Consider the following 18,399-nt stretch of genomic DNA (forward strand, 5'->3'; position numbering starts at 1 on the left):
AGCTGGTCATGGTGGGAGAATAGCAATTGCCAGAATAAATGCCATGCCCTTTCTCCCAAGCCTGTTGCATCTCAATAAACTCTGCAGTGTCTCTGGCAAAGGGGGAATTCAAAAGGGTGGTCCCAAATCAGGACTCTGAAGGGCTCTGCATTCAGAATAAGACACTATGGGAGTATCATGATGACAGCTGCACTTACATCACTGAAAATAATTATTCTGATCCATGAACACAAGCTAAGCCATAAGAATGGTCTTGTAAGCAAGGTCTGTTTTAATAGAAACATAAGTATTATGCATTACAGTCTATTATAAATTGGTTGTAATTTTCTCCTGACACTCTGTGAATTAAACTAGTTAGGATACAAAAAAAAAATAACAAATGCCACAAAGCAGAAAGCAAGCTCAGTGTCTGAAGGTTAATGATTGCTCATGAAAGCTACAGAAATAAATTATCTGCCTAGGGACACTGTCACATGATCGGCACAAAAGCTGCAACAGCCGAAAATGTTTATGTAGAGAAAAAAACACTGTCAGCATCACAGGGCCCTTCCCCCACCGCAGAACCGGAGTCCCGAGCCAAACAGCTGCTCCTGACTGCTTACATTAAACTAATTTGTGCTGCAACATTGCAGCTGCTTAATTTTTAGACTGAACTTTATCACCAATAAGTGTTACAATAACAAGTGATCCAGCCCTATCTCTGAAGAAATAGCAAGTTTCTCAACAACAAAGGCAGCTTAAGGTGCCAAAATTCAAGAAAGAAGTAAGAAGACAATGCCCAAACCAGTATTTTAAATCATAATGACCTACTCTTGCTTTTACAGGGAAAGGCTTAACAGATGGGTTTGGTCCTATATTAACTGGGGTCAGGCTGTGCCCTAAGTGGATGAGGGTTCTCCCACCCTGATACTGGGGACCATTGGCCAAGAACCACAGCAGAGGCTTATGGAGCAGCAAGGTGGAAGCAAGATGAGATGCTGGGGCTTCACATCCTTCCCAGCTGGTCCCCCTTGCATTGGGCAGAGCCCCATCACTTGCCCTTTTTCCCACAGTCTCACCCCTTTGCTTTTCTGGGTTCCCACTGATTTGGGGTTCAGTGTCCTATAGCACTGCTTGCACATCCTTCTGGCCACAGATTCACTGGTGTCTCCTTAAAACATTTATTGCAGCCAACATTTAAAAATAAGAAGAAAATAAAAGGGGGGGGGGGAGAAGCGGGAGGAAGAGTACAAGATAGCTCATTCATATCCTAACAGCTTTTAAGCCCTGACCTCCTCCTCACCCCTCCCTCTGCCTCCCCCCTTTAAAAATGTGTTCAAAGGCAGTTGCATAGGAGGAAGTGTTTACAGAGCGGGAGCAGAGTGGTGCTCCTTGGGTAACAGAAGTACTGCAATTACAAAATGTCACATGTTGTTCCTCCCGTTTTCCTCTGTTAACATGCAGGGCTTCGTCTTTTGCTGAAACAGACACTGACCTGAACTGGTGGTGGTTCCTGCCAAATATGCAGGCACTGTTTTGCTACATTTTGGAATTCAGCGAAGTCCATGTGTCAGGCATTTGCTTGTGCTCAGGAAACGAGTGCTGAAACCAAAGCCCTCCCCGCCCCCTCCTAACCCCAGTGCTTGGAATGCACAGAAACTTTTCAGTTTTTAATTAGTTTTAATATGATTAATGTTTGTAGCTGAGTATCTTGTTACACCCAGTGTGCTTGTTAAAAATTAAAAAACAAAAAATATGAAAAGACCAAAGAAAAGGGCCATTTAGATGTACTGATCTTAGTTACTAGGAAAACAAATTGAGACAGGGGGAGAAATAAACCCACCAAGAGAGCAATTATACAGTTAAATAAAAAGCCGTATTTGCTCACGGTGTGACAGGGTTGCAGATAGACTGTTGCTTGCCTGTGTGTGCTTAGGGTGGAAGACAAGCATGGGGAATTGGCAACGTAAATAAAGGGGTTCTCCGGTACACCCCACCTTTCCCAGTCTTCCAAAGGCCAGTTAGGAGGAGGAGATGCTAAATGAAATGATGGATTCTTTCTATTCAATTTAAAAGCATAAAATAAATACAGAATCCCTTGGGGGGGGGTGGCACTTTTTTTTTTTTTTTTTTTTTTTTTTTTTTTTTTTTTTTTTTTTTTAGCAAAATAACATTAGTCAGGCTTTTGCCCAGCAGCAGGAGCTGATGGTATCTGGAGTCCGTTTTATTCCACCCAAAATGTGTAAGAATAGGGGTGACTGGCTAAACAGGCCCCAGGGGCTGCTGGCTGCTGTTCATGGAGCAAAGCTGCAAACAGAAAAAACATTTCAAGAAGAAAAAATGGGGTAAAGCAGAGAATAGCAAAATCTCTTGCACCCTTATGAGATCTTCCTCTCAAGTTTGGTCTTTAAACCTTTAAAACTTTATGGATGTTTTAAAAGAGCACCTCTGGAAGAATAATTCAAGGGCTAAGACTCAGCTACAAAACTGGAACTCTCATCTCTACAACATAGGAGGGCAGTGTGAGGAGATAGATAATTGCAAGTAAGGTGAGAGAAAAAAGAAGGAAAGGCTGACTTTAGGAGTTATTTGAATCAGAAGTTTTAGGGAAAACAGGGATATTGGAAAAGGAGGGTGCCTCAGGTCCAGAGGCTTTATGGCAGAAGCCAAAAGTATGAGAAGAAAACAAAAGGAGAAATCAAAAGGAAGAAGCAGCACACTCAGAGAATGTTAGTAGACACTTATTTCCTAAATAATACCCTCTTAAGTGAAGGACCTTAAATATAGGACCAAAAGCAAACATGGGGATTCAAGGATACCCACCCGGGCAGGTGGCTCTGCACATTCTCACTTACGTCACACTGGGTGCCTCAGTGAGTGCATTATTCCAGGGGAAAGGTTGGTATTTTCCTGCCATCCAAATTCTCTCCTAATACCTGAAAACATTCCCAGCCAAATACAGGTGAAACTAAATATGTCTATAAAAAGATTCAGTTTCACTGAATCAACATTTTCCAATAATCCTCAGAAAATCACAGTCCAGCATAATATTCATGAGAACAATGAGCACTCAGTTAGGTCTGCACAGCCTAAGCACACATATACGTTTGTGATTCACTTACGACTATACTACTGACCTGTAATTCATTCCTTTACCCTTTTTCCTTCAGATGCATTTGCACACTGACAAACCATTTTCTTTTTAAATCAATCGGCCAGGAAAAATGTTTCCTCCATCTGCAGAAATTCCTGTGCTTGCCATCCAATAAATTTACCCAGCTGTCATTGTGGAGTGACATGTGAGAAATTAACTGTATAAAAAATAACTTTATCAAGCATCTTTGACCTCTGCATTTTAATCCTGCTCTCTGGGACTTAGTTTAATATTTCAGGGTCATAAGAAGTTCCAGAAATCTTTGCTTTTCTTCCTCCCCAGATTATTCCTAAGGACAAAGGAAGACAAAATCTATCCCAGAAAGATTTTTGCATTAATAAAAATCATAACTTAAAGCCTGAAATATTTGCAGCGTTGTAAATCAGAAAAGGTAACTAAAAGGAAAAACCACTCCTTTCCCAAGAGGTCCTTGTTCTTACATCTAGCTCTTAGAACTTCTTGAAATATCAAATTTCAAACTCTCTATATTTTAAAGTTATTTTCAGGATTATTTTTATGGCTGCCTCTGAGGCCTTGGTTAAATATACAGGTGGAAACTAACAGAGTTTACAAGCAGTATTTTTTTTTTTTCACTTTTTATAATGTAACTACTTTGAAAATATTTTTTCTATTGGCACAATACATGCATCATTTTTCATTAACAAAGTGCTGTGGTATAATAGTACTATTCATACCAGCATGAGATGACCCACTGTATTTTAACCGTTAATAGTGTGGCTGACCCCAATTGACACTGAAAAAGCCTCCTATCATAATGTATTCTTTCTATGTGTATATATAAATATAAAATAAATATATAACACTACTCTTCACCATTTAAAACCAATAATTTATTTCCATTTAGATCCTGAACAAAATGTACCGTATTTATTTTTACTTTTAGCAAGAATATATGTGTTACTTCTAATCATCACATAAGCTGAAGCAGTTAATAAGGTATGCAATAATTTTAATTCAGAGATTAATCCCCAAAGTTACAATGCTCATGTGTTATTTTTCACAAAGACCAAATAAGAACAAACATACATGAAGAGCTAATACTGTAAACTTCTTGTTTTATACAAAGCTGAATTTCAGCCATAAGTTTTGTGTTCAAGCTACTTCAGAATGTCTAGGAGGAAAGAGGTACTAGGGTTTTGACCAGTTCTTGGCTTTTATTCTTACTTTCTTGAAAGAATAATCTATTAAGGAATAAAATTCTCCACAGCTAACTCTTTGGAGTTTAGATTAAGCCTTTCAGCCACAGCTAAGCCTCTCTAGCAGAAGCAGGTTTGCTAAACAGTCATAAATATTTCCTGGTTCATTTAAGCAATATACAACTTTGGGGGAACGATGGCTCACTTTGATGCTCAATCACTACCTCCCTACCCTACACCAGCTAGATTCCCTGAGGCAGCCCATATGGGACAATTGGAGGTTGAGCCACATCATTCACATTGCAGTGAAGATGCTTAGGTCCAGGTTCTTCCTTCTACAGGTCTGTAATTCATTTAAGCTTATTTTCTCAAGCTGCAAAATTACGCAGCTGTTGTATCTGTCTTGTATAGTCAGTGGAGAAAGACAAATTGCTTCAATGTCCAACCCAGCCTACATAGAATCATAGAACAGTTAGGGTTGGAAAGGACCTTAAGATCATCTAGTTCCAACCCCCCTGCCACGGGCAGGGACACCCCACACTACACCATGCCACCCAAGGCCTCATCCAACCTGGCCTCGAACACCGCCAAGGATGGAGCATTCACAACCTCCCTGGGCAACCCATGCCAGTGCCTCACCACCCTCTCAGTAAAGAATTTCTTCCTTATATCCAATCTAAACTTCCCCTGTTTAAGTTTGAACCCGTTACCCCTTGTCCTGTCACTACAGTCCCTGATAAATACAGTCCCTGATGAATAGCCCATCCCCAGCATCCTTGTGAGCCCCCTTCAGATACTGGAAGGCTGCTATGAGGTCTCCACGCAGCCTTCTCTTCTCCAGGCTGAACAGCCCCAACTTTCTCAGCCTGTCTCCATACGGGAGGTGCTCCAGTCCCCTGATCATCCTCGTGGCCCTCCTCTGGACTTGTTCCAACAGTTCCATGTCCTTTTTATGTTGAGGACACCAGAACTGTACACAATACTCCAAGGGAGGTCTCACAACAGCAGAGTAGAGGGGCAGGATCACCTCCTTCGACCTGCTGGTCACGCTTCTCTTGATGCAGCCCAGGATACGGTTGGCTTTCTGGGCTGTGAGCACACACTGCCGGCCCATGTTCATTTTTTCATCGACCAACACCCCCAAGTCCTTCTCCGCAGGGCTGCTCTGAATCTCTTCTCTGCCCAACCTGTAGCCGTGCCTGGGATTGCTCTGACCCAGGAGTAGGACCTTGCACTTGGCATGGTTAAACTTCATAAGGTTGGCATCAGCCCACCTCACAAGCGTGTCGAGGTCCCTCTGGATGGCATCCCTTCCCTCCGGCGTATCAACCGAACCACACAGCTTGGTGTCATCAGCAAACTTGGTGAGGACGCACTCAATCCCACTGTCCATGTCACCGACAAAGATGTTGAACAAGACCGGTCCCAACACCGATCCCTGAGGGACACCACTCGTTACCGGTCTCCAGCCAGACATTGAGCCATTGACCACAACTCTTTGCGTGCGACCATCCAGCCAGTTCTTTATCCACCAAGTGGTCCACCCATCAAATTGATGTCTCTCCAATTTAGAGACAAGGATGTCATGTGGGACAGTGTCAAACGCTTTGCACAAGTCCAGGTAGATGACGTCAACTGCTCTGCCCCTGTCCATCAGTTTCGTTGCCCCATCATAGAAGGCCACCAAATTGGTCAGGCAGGATTTCCCCTTAGTGAAGCCATGCTGGCTGTCACCAACCACCTTGTTGTTTTTCATGTACCTTAGCATGTCTTCCAGGAGAATCTGCTCCAAGATTTTGCCAGGCACAGAGGTGAGACTGACTGGTCTGTAATTCCCCGGGTCATCCATTTTCCCCTTCTTGAAAATGGGGGTTATATTTCCCTTTTTCCAGTCATTGGGAACTTCACCTGACTGCCATGATTTTTCAAATATGATGGCCAGTGGCTCAGCAACTTCATTCGCCAGCTCCTTCAGGACCCGCGGATGGATGTTGTCAGGTCCCATGGACTTGTGTACGTTTAGGTTTTTAAGATGGTCTCAAACCAGATCCTCTCCTACAGTGGGCCTAGGGTCCTCATTCTCACAGTCCCTGCATTCGCCTTCCAAGACTTGGGTGGTGCAGTCAGAGCTTTTGCCAGTGAAGACCAAGGCAAAGAAGTCATTAAGAACCTCAGCCTTCTCCAAATCCTGGGTAGCCAGTTCTCCCGATATCTTCCGAAGGGGGCCTACGTTGTCCCTAGTCTGTCTTTTACTCGCTACGTACCTGTAGAATCCCTTCCTGTTATCCTTAACATCCCTAGCCAAGTTCAATTCTAACTGGGCCTTAGCCTTCCTCACCTGGTCCCTAGCTTCCCGGACAACATCCCTGTATTCTTCCCAGGCCGCCTGTCCCTGCTTCCACCTTCTATAAGCCTCTTTTTTCCTTTGAATTTTCCTGAGCAGCTCCTTATCCATCCAAGGAGGTCTCCTGGCCCTCCTGCTGCACTTCCTTCTAGTTGGGATGCAACACTCCTGAGCTTGGAGCAGGTGATCCTTGAATAACAACCAACAGTCTTGGGCCCCCCTGCCGTCTAGGGCTGTGTCCCATGGAACCTTACTAAGCAGGCTTCTGAAGAGGCCAAAGTCTGCTCTCTTGAAGTCCAGGGCAGTGAGCTTGCTGCACGCTCTTCTCACTGTCCCAAGGATCTCAAACTCAACCATCTCGTGATCGCTGCATCCAAGGCTGCCCTGGAGCGTCACATTTCCAACCAGCCCTTCCCTGTTGGTGAGCACGAGGTCAAGCATGGCACCTCTCCTTGTCAGCTCCTCTATTACTTGCAGAATAGAAAATAATCTCTGCCTCTAAGGAAATTTCAGTGGAAAGAAAGCTTTGATGAAAAATGGAAATTAACTTTTATGAGAATTTTATTGTGATCTTGTTCCTTTTATCCAGATCAGCTCTAATTAAAACCAGTAACTTCACCTTTAGTCAGCAGCTTTGAGCTGTCAGCATAAGGATATCACAGGACTTCCTTAAGAACCCAGTTAAATAAATTCAAGCAACATTTCTAAGCTCAGTTTTGAGATCTCAAGATACTGCTTCATAGAGGAATATTTCCATGGACCACGCAGAAGGTAAAAAGGACACACAGCGTTTTGCAAGGTGGGTATCTGAAATACATAGGCGTATTTGTTTTATCAGCAGGAAAAACAGAAATGTGGGAACATGTGCCACACCAGCTTTCTGACTAGCCAGAAGCTAGGTAACAAGCACCTTCCACCGAGACCTATAACTTCTCCCTAAATCCAGCGTCTTATTTTATGCATATGTTGGAGTTGAGGGATTTCTAAATAAATTATTAAACTACCCCTATAGAAAGAATACTGAAGTATAGCACCTAAGAGTGCACTTTGGGACCATCCAAGAAGGAAAGAAAAGCATCTCAGGGCAACCATTTTCACATCTGCTATACACTAAAATGGTTCAGCTGAGTGAACAAGGTGAAGTTATGCCTGAAAGAATCACTGTTGAACAGGCCATTTACCCATACCCTATCAATAACCTCTAGCTGCAAAACTGAAAATGGGACAGCTGGCAAGGTTGTCAGAGTTGTGCCATCGATTCTGGAGCAACATGAGCTCCACATTATTGCTTCTTTGCGTAACAAAATACCTCTTCCTAGTAGTTCTTCATAAAGCATTATTAACTGCCTAAGCAATACAATGAGTCAGCAATGGCCTTCACTAGTCAGAAAAGACAATGGTCCAAACTCATGGTGCCCCCAAATGGCTCCAATAAGCCCAGAAACCTCAGTGACAGCTAATGACCAAAACCTAAAGTGATGACACTGAATGTGACTTCTGAGCTAGTTGTATATTAATGCTCCTTGCCATTCTGTATGTAGTAATTTAAAATCACTAATTGCAGAGTGAACTGTCAGATGTTTTCAAAGGGTTTTTTCATCACAGAAGACCATGGTTTCTACAGAAAGATAGCTTTAGACATATGAAAATTTCTTTGCTGAAGCGGACCTCTGATTCAAAAGGGAGGGGAAGATTCAAAACAGCAATGGGGGGGAGTTAAGAAAGCCAAAGAATGTTTCTCATATATTTGAAATTGCAATCCCCTAAAAGATCAATTTGGAATAATTTCAAGACAGAAAACTTGTTTTCAAAAGCCATATTTTACACATCTCACAAGTGGCTACAGTTAGGGGGGACATCATAACATCACAAAGCATAAACAACAAAATGAATAAAGAATCCAGCAATTTACAATAAATCTTTAAAACAAAGAGTACAAAAAAGAGAAAATGAGCTTCAGAACAGTCTCACATTGAACCTAATCACTGTTCCACCTAACTAGTAAGAAGAAAGTGATCATGAAACGTGTTTTTTGCACATTTCTTGTACTAGCATTTTTGAACAAAAGCTGAAACTAATGCTCAAAGTATTTCTCAGAACAATCTGAAAAAAAAACCCAAACCACCAAATGCTAAATCTTGAGATGATCCTTTTTTATCCATTATTATTTAAATTAGAAGGCGTGTATATGTCCTAGGATTCAGAGAAGACAAATCATATATTTAATTATATAAGTGTGTGAAAATTGGAGTGGGTTAGGGGCTTCCTGGCAAAAGGTCATTTTTCTGGAAATGTTGACTGATCAAAACAGAAGTTAAGCAACTTTGGTTTAATTACAAAAAAACTTGGAAATGTTGGCAACTCTCCCAACTCAAAGAAGCCATAGAAAAAAATATGTTTGAAGATCTATTTCCATATTTTTTAATTGGAAAATATATTTTATTATTAAGATAACTTTTTATTAGAGTTTTTAATTCACAGATAGTAAACAAAGTCCTGGAAATTGAAACTGTGCCAGCAGAACTTCCCCGCTATCAGTTTTGGCACAAGCTCATTTACGTTAAGGTCTGTCTCATCCAAGCTAGTGCAAACATGATTTAAAAAAAGAATTTAAAAAAGAGGTCTGTGCCTTCAGAACGCATTGTTTGCAAAAACAAAGCATAATGAACAGATCTGACCACAGACAGTGTGAGACCCTGCTGGATTTAGAGAGAAGAAAGTGCTTTTCAACCTAGAAAAATTCACCTGAATCTGAAGTCCCATTTTCCAGCTCCGTCCAGTCCCTCACTTTCAACTTCATCCTTCACCTGTCTTGCTGCTCACACCTCCCCAAAAACATGCGTCATGAGGAATGAGTCTGCACCCAAGTTTTTACTGCTGAGCAACTGGTATCTAGGAACAGGGCATGGGGTTCTATAGGGACTGCAGTCTATGGAGACATGGAGTCTACATGTACCTTACATCACCCTTGATTATAAAACCACATCAAACTCCCTCACATCATGAGTGCTGGCTATGAAAATGCATTTTAATACATCAAGCTAGACGCTGAGAAAAGCAGAAGTTAAAAAAAAAGCTAAACTTCCATGAAGTATGCTTTGAAAAATCATCACTTCATTCATTTCCTACGATTTCACAACTTTTTAAACAAAGTATGAAGTATATTCCAAATAAAGTGTTTTCTCTTTGGGTCAGAATTGTTTATAAGCATCACCTTCATCTCCTCTAAGAGTAGAGTGCTGAAGCAGTAACACTACTTAGAAGAAAATATCCTGCTTTGAAAGGGCAGTAGAAACTGGCCCTTGCCATGAATTGCCACTGTCACTAATGAAAGTGGCTAGCTGGAAGGCTAACGAGACCTCTCATCAGGGAATGTTAATGGAAAGGAATCAACCTTATACGCAATAAGTGAACAATCAGGTAATGGAGTCAAGGAACCATATAGGCAAGGTGGAAAATAAATGCCAGGGACTTGAGAAATCTAATCAATGCCTGATTAAGCTAATTGAAGCCTGGCCACTGAAAATTAATGATTCGGAAAATTGCTCCCAGAACAGAAAAAAGCAAAGATTGCTGGATCTCACATGAGGGACAGAAGGTTCAAATGTGAAAGCAGTTATCAGAAGATTAATACATGGTACATAGGGTACACAAAAGTTTGCTATCTCACCTTTTGCCACATTAAGTATATTGCTTCCTTGCTGCTTCTCCAGGCCCATGCACCCACCAAGTCTCTGAAGTCCATTAATTTGATTTTTTTATATATTTTTTAACTGCAAGAATAAAGGGAACACTAATGCTGAAAAGAGCAGTAATGTTCTACTTCAGAATGTCTTCCCTTTCAACTTCAGTGAAAACAAAGGGCCTGCATTTAAATCCGAAAACATAAAGTAGGGATGCTGAAAATAGGTACAGCATGAAATGCAAAATATACTTTAGCATGTGCTTAGGTACAATTGTTCTAATCTTAATCATCAGAGTTTTCAACTAAAGGCTCCTTTAAAAACCCTTATTGAACTGGAGGGCTTTTTTTTTGGTACCTATCATTGAAGGATTCCTGGATCTGTATGGACTACTCCTGGGATCCACAAGTGGTCATTTAAAAAGAAAAAAAAGGAAAGAAAGCCTAATATCAGAACACTTGCACTTATTACTCAGAGCCTGTAACTCTACAAGGAATTTCTCAAGGTACTACAAATCAGAAAAGGTTGAACACCATTAGGCAGGCAGACCTTCGGCACAGAGAACTGCTGAAGCCTGTGGGTAGGCAGACAGGCAGCCTGAGTTCAGCTCCAAGCACTAGTAACTGAGCACTTCACTGAGCAAAGAGCAGTGATACTCAGGTTTTAAAAACCATTAAGAAGTAAAAATAGTTAAAATTGTGCCCTTCAATATGTAGTGCTTTTCTTAGGCCAAGAGATCCCAAACCAAATTCTTGTGGTTTCCATGGAGTTCTGCTAAGCCGTGAAAAGTAGGTTGTGGACAGCGCACAGGAGCATATCAAATAGTACTATAATTCATCCATTAAAAGTCTGATGAGAAGAAAGTGCATGCTTTTACTAGTGGTCATTTCATTCATAAATTTATTCTGAATTCTTCTGATTATATCATCTGCACACTCATTTGAGATGTTCTCTCATTGCACACCCATTTTTAAAAGCCATTGAAGGTGTGACAGTAGTCTTTTGGCATTTAAGGATCGCCACCTTAAAGCAACTCTGATTTTATCCCACCATTGTGGCAACATTACAGCCAGCTTTGTTAGTTCCTCCTGAAGTTTGTCCACGTTTCTTTGACCTTAATTAAATTATTTGGGAGCATATGTAGAACTTAATCCTCATTGATCTTCCATTTTCCAAATTATTAATAAATAGACCAAATTCTACCCATATATGGAACCCTGAGGTACTTCGAAGGTTATTTTTTCCCCTGGGAAAAATGAACTATTTTTTTTTTTCTGCTTTGTACTCTTTTATCCACACAGAATGTTACTTTCTCAGAGTACTACTTTTCTCAGAACATCAAAAATGCTAACACGTTACTATGCCTGACTCCGACATACCTTGATGCTTAATGGCACACTTGCATGCAATTAATATGCAGCTAAAGAGATTCCCAAAGCTGGCTGAATGTGACAACGCTAAGCAAGTCGGCAGTGAAACGGAGGAAATGGGTGGGGTTTAGGCATCAATTCATCTGAGACAGGCATTCTGCCAGAGATTATAAATCCTATCAGAACAAAGGGAACAAAAATTTCACTTCTTGGGATCTCAGAAATTCACCGATTTGAACAGCTATTTTGAATACAGAGAATGTAAGATCAAACCTGTCTTCTGCACTGATTCAGAAGGAAGACATGAATTTCAGTCTTCTACCTCCTCTTGCCACCTTTTTAGGGAAATCTACGTGGTTTTGTTTCCTAAGCTGTCACTTTCAGATGTATCAGTGATTCCATACACAAATGTACTTTATCAACTGTCTTTCATTCATCTAATGTACCATTTTTACATTCAAAGAATTAGTGAGGTGCAATATTCCTTTACAAAATTTGTGCAATTTTTCCCTACCATATCATCAAACTGTGTTTCTGGAATTTTCTTATAACTGTATTTTTGATCATCCTATCAGTAAAGTACTGGTCTGTAATTCTCCAGGTTATTATTGAGGCTTTTTATAAGTAGAAGTACAATATTTGCTATTTTCCAATACAGTTGCTGACTTAAATAAGAGAATGTGTACTTTATTATTTTATTTAGCACCATTTTACTCTTAAGTTCATTAACACGCCTATTCATGCTCGAACCATCTTGTTGCTCCCCTTAGCTCACTACCTTGCTGCCTTTGGACTCTCCAGCAATTTAGATTGTCACCTTCCCAATGAAATTCCTTGACCTGCCAGCTGTCAAAATGCCACCTCTTCCTTAAAAGGAGATCTTTCCTTCAGGATCTGCCTTGACTTAATCTTTAAACAATTACTGCTCTCTTGTTTGGGGTGATGTTTGTCATGGAAATAGAAAACATACATAGAAATCGTGTTGGTAATCCTTCTCACTTATGGCAACTTCTGCCATGTGCCTAACATTCTTTGAGCAGAGACCTCTGCCGTGACTTTACAATGAAAATAAAGCAGAAGAGAAAACTAAATCAGCCCTCCCTCCACAGTGGGCAAAGTACTGTACTATGCAGGAGCAGAGCTCAAAGGTTATTGCAGTAGCCTAGGAAAGGCTCTCCCCTCTATTTGTATCTGTCTGTTTGCATTCTTCATTTCCGATAAGTTACTGCCGTGAATTAAAATACCTTCTTAATTACCAGTGCATTGAAATTATCTTATTTATGTCTGACCTTTACTGTTGATTTAGGAGAACACCAGGTCAAAAGCCAACTAAATGTACTGTTCCAAAATAACTAAGAAAAACATTTTATGCTGAGCTGCTATAAACTCATTTCCCTAGACTGCAATCCTCTTTTCTATTCTGCCAAGTGCTATTGCACAAGAAACCCTTCCCTGAAAATACTGGTAATTTCAAGTAGATTTACAATAGATCTACATCACTTTGTAATTTTCCTTTGGAAAACTATCAGCTTTACTTCCTAAGTATGGTAGCCTTCCCCAACTGGTGTAACACTGAATTTGAGCAAGAAAGGCCCTATTCCAAATCAAGTTCAACATCCACCAGCTCTTTATAAAGACGGGCATTATTCCCCAATGCCATCACAAGCCTTATTACAAAAGGCCAAAAGGCCTTTTAACACTTAACATGTGTTAGTACTATATTAAACAATTGTTTTCATAAAGTCTTCAGCCCTCAATATTCCTAGAATATTCTCAGCATCAAGTTCTTAAGTGTTCACAAACAGAAAGTATAAAAAGGCACAGACATGATTGAATTAAAATTACCTCTTGAATTCCTTAAGGTGCACAAGTCCATGCAACCAAATAGGATGCATCTGCAAGTCCTGAGGGAACTGGCAGATGAAGTGGCTAAGCCACATGTTTGAAAAGTCATGGGAGTCTGGTGAAGTTCCACTGGCTGGAAAACGTAAAACATAACCCAATTTTTAAAAGGGAAAAAAGGGAGACCCAGGGAACAAGCCAATAAGTCTCAGCTTATTGCCCAGCAAGATCATGGAGCAGATCCTCCTGGAAAAGTATGTAGAAAATAAGGAGGTGATTGGTGATGACCAACATGGCTTCACTTAGTGGAAATCATGCCTGACAAATTTGGTAGCTTTCTGCCATAGGGTTACAGCATTGGTGGGTAAGGGAAAAACAACTGACATCATCTCCTGGACTCATGCAAAGCATTTGACACTGTTCTGCATGGCAACCTTGTTTCTAAATCGGAGTGGCATCAATTTAATGGATGGACCACTTGGTGGACAAGGAATTGTCTGGATGGTTGCATTCAGAGAGCTACAGTCAACAGCTCCAAGTGGAGACCAGTGACGACTGGTATTCCTCAGGGATCAGCATTAAGACCAGCACTGTTCAACATCTTTGTCAGTGACATGGACAGTGGGATCAAGTGCGCCCTCAGCAAGTCTGCCGATGACACCAAGCTGTGTGGTTCGGTTGATACGCTGGAGGGAAGGGATGCCATCCAGAGGGACCTTGACAAGCTTGAGAGGTGGGTCAATACCAATCTCATGAAGTTCAACCAAGCGAAGTACAAGGTCCTACACCTGGGTCGGGGCAATCCCAGGCACAGCTACAAGCTAGGTAGAGAAGAGATTCAGAGCAGCCCTGAGGAGAATGACTTGGGGTGTCAGTTGACAAAGAAGCTCAACGCAAGCTGGCAGTGTGAGCTTGCAACCCAGAAAGCCAACCGTATCCTGGGCTGCATCAAAAGGAGTGTGACCAGCAGGTCGAGGAAGGTGATCCTGCCCCTCTACTCTGCCCTCATGAGACCCCATCTGGAGTACTGTGTTCAGTTCTAGGGCCCCCAATGTAAGGAGAACACGGACCTATTGAAGCAAGTCCAGAGGAAGCCCATAAAGGTGATCAGAGGACTGAAGTACCTCTCCTATGAAGACAGGCTGAGAGAGTTTGGGTTATTCACTCCGTAGAAGAGAAGGCTGTGAAGACCTTATAGCAGCCTTGCAGTATCTAAAGGGGACCCACAAGAAATCTGTGGAGGGACTTTTTACAAGGGCATGTAGTGAGAGGACAAGGAGCAATGGCTTTGAACTAAAAAAGGGTATATTTAGATGAGGTATTAGGAAAAAATTCTTTACTGTGAGGTTGGTGAGACACTGCCACAGGTTGCCCAGAGAAGCTGTGGCTGCTGCATCCCTGGCAGTGTTCAAGACCAGATTGGACGGGGCCTTTAGTAACCTGGTCTAGTGGAAGCTGTCCCCGGCTGTGGCAGGGGCTAGAACTGGGTGATCTTTCAGGTTCCTTCCAACCCAAACCATTCTGTGATTCTCTGAATTCAAATAAGTGCATGCAATTTTTATTTTTTTTTCACAATTCAGTTAATTCCAATCAGATTTAACAACGATTTAGCAATCTACAGAAGTGTGTATATTGTGCAGATACTGTGGGTGCAGTACAATAAGATGTTTACATGGAATTTTAAAAGAAAACTGTAAAAACTGAAAAGCATATACCATATTAAAGCTGAACTATTTCTGTTGACCACAATCAAAAATCAAACACTGTATTAGAATTAGATAGTATATGTACACATAAATGCTACGCCATGTAATAAAAGGATGCTTTTGTTAGATTACAGTGAATTTCATATAGTCTTTACACAAAACTACACTGAGTGAAGAAGACAAGTGTAAGTTGCAGCTCAAGACCAGGAGTTCTAGAAGGAACTCTCTGAAAAACATAAATTTATTATATATACCTTATTATTTATATTAATGTACTTTTATTCCATGCAACAATCACAAAATGCCACTCATTAAATGCCATCTCTGTGCTGACTAATAAGATCATTTCCCTATCTCTTTTTTAGCTCATGTCATTCCTCTTTACCATACCAGTCACAAGAAAATAGGCCAAGAAGGAGTGGGGATAAGTAACATAAGTAAAATAAATCTACTAAAAAAAAGGCAAGTGCGTGCATATATTTGTTAGAAGATAATACCTCTAACTACAATTTTTGTCTATCTTTCCCAGACACACAACGAACAATATTCATGTTTATCTGTAAACAAGTGAATAGTTAAAATCAGCCAGCTCTGGATATGTAAGCGTCCTTATCTAGGTCCAGTGAGTTCAGCTTTTAGGGAAGGTCATATTTTCATGTGCTGGTACACGATGGAGACTTGATGCTTCAGATAAGAGTTTCAGGGATCTACTGGAGCCCACACAGGAACTGAAATATAAATATTAAATAATTACTAAGCCTATGTTACACCTGAATGAGTAAAAGATAAGTTTCCAGTCTGAATTCATCCTTTCCCAACAAAGAACAGACTCTCTGATTCTTTTAACAATTTCATGGTGTATCCCAATGTTACCACAAGCCTTGAGAGATAAGGGTTTCCTCTGTTAAGAAAATCAAGTTATTAAATTGGTCAAAGATGACTCTACCAGAAATGTATTCAAATCTTCTTTATTAATTACCATAGGAATTTAGTTTGAGAGTCACATATAAAATTTTGCTCAGTTTTCACAGATAAAATGTATTATGTACAAAAATTCCTAGGATTTTAATTTAGTAAAACCCCAATAGTACTTAACTGAGCAAGTTATTCTCTGTACAGAGAAGAGCTCTGCAGGACTGATTCATTCTTTTACAGTGCATTAGTTTAATCACCTAGGAGATTTCTAACAGATGATGAAATATAAGCAGGAGCAGAAACTTCAGTTATCTTTGGATGAATATATTTAGTTTCACATTCTATCCTAGCACCAAGCAAAATAAAACAGTCTAAATACACTTCGGTTTCATCCACACAATATATTTTAGTTTTGCTGTATTTAAAAACGTAGAACCAGATATAGTTTATTAATGCTGCAGTTAAGTTCTGGTTCTCCTATTAATAACTCTCTTGAAATAGAAGCCTATATGTTTTGGGGTGGTTTTTTTTTTCCTTTTATCTTTTCTTGACTTAACAGTAATTGCAATAATATTTGTTTAGAATAGACAATGTGAGTCAAAGTAACAATTACAACAAATTATAGAGCAACCTTCTGTTATACCCTATGCCTTTTTTTTATAATTTGTTGTATTTTATAGACTCCCAATTATCAGGGAATAATCCAGGGAGACTCTAAAGATACAGTGACAGATTGTTAACAGCTCAAACAAAAGTGAACTCTAATGAGCAGACAAAATCAACAAACAAAAGGACAAAAACCTGTTTTCCCTATTCAAAGAATATTCTTTCCTGGTAAGAAGATACTGGATCAGGCACAAACAGTATAAAAATAAATCCAGACCTGATAATAAAAAAGATATGATAACGAAGTTAATAAAGGAAAAGTGCATAAAAGCGAATGAATGTTCAGTGCTACCTTGTCTATTCCCACTTTCTCAATGTCTCTAGAAGAAGTAACTGTATTTTGCTCTATAAAACCCCATATTTTAATAAATCATGCCAATGTTTTCATTAAAAATGACCTTCCAAAGTTACTGTTTTTCAATCCCTTATTTTTGTCATCCTTTGTGTTTCTGCTTTGTAATTGTAGAATTATTCATAACCAAAGATCTCAGTGGTTAAAATTATATACCATGTATTAAGATCTGTGGGTAAAGATACATATCTGGGTGCTAACATGCAGACGTATACCCAGGGGAGATAACATACAAACAAATTTGACTTGCAAAAAAGTTTTGTGGTATAAAGCTCAGGAAGTTCTTGACCCATGCTGGAAGATGTAGCAGCAAATCTGTACCTCCTACACTTTCCTTGCCATTCCACATGATGCTGTTGGTGTCAGAAGTGACCCAGACAAGGGTCCTCCCACCAATGTATCAGCTGGCTGTGCCATGAAGTTATCATGGTTTTCACTGGAGTGAGGGTCTTCCCTGAACACATGCTGGGAGGTGAGAAAAATTCTTTCCTATCTGGCTGCATGAAGTGACTTGCAAAGGAGGTCTGAATCCAGAGACAGTAGGAATTACATCAACATGTGGAAGACAGACATATATTTTGTTGCCTTAATTCCCAGGATCAGTATATTATAGTTTATCATTCTCCACAACTTTGTTAATTTGAATCCAATATTGCTTTTCATTGCTGACAAGGAAAGCTTTGACATCAGCTCATTATGCAAATCAACCTGTAACTATTAGTTACAAGGTTAGATCAGGTCCTTCCCCTCATAAAATCAAATGGTCTATGCATGCAAAATACAGGCAGATCTGACCTATTCGATCCTGTTGATCTCTGTACATTTAAACAACAGCTGTGCATGGAAAAGTCTGAATTAAGGACACAACAGTAGCAACTAATACAATAAAGAATCAATTCAAATATTTATTAAGGTGGTCTGTGAGAAAAACAGGAAACTCATGACCCTGTTTCAGTGTATACATTTCTTTGAAATGTCTTCCAAGGTGACTAAAAAATAAAATGTTTGGTACTAAGTATGTTCAGAATGTAACCTGCACATAGGAATAAGAACACCCTGTTAAAAGGAAAGGAAGAGCATATACTGCCACACATAATGTAGCAGACACACTTCTAGTAAATAAACCTCCATTTGGAGCTCCAGGTTTAGGAACCGGATACTGAACTTTGGGAGAATAAATCACATTTACTTTTAAATATTTTCACAGACAATTTTCACACTGATATAAGAA

The sequence above is a fragment of the Psittacula echo genome, assembly GCF_963264785.1.
Source record: "Psittacula echo genome assembly, chromosome: 4".
Taxonomy (NCBI): domain Eukaryota; kingdom Metazoa; phylum Chordata; class Aves; order Psittaciformes; family Psittacidae; genus Psittacula; species Psittacula echo.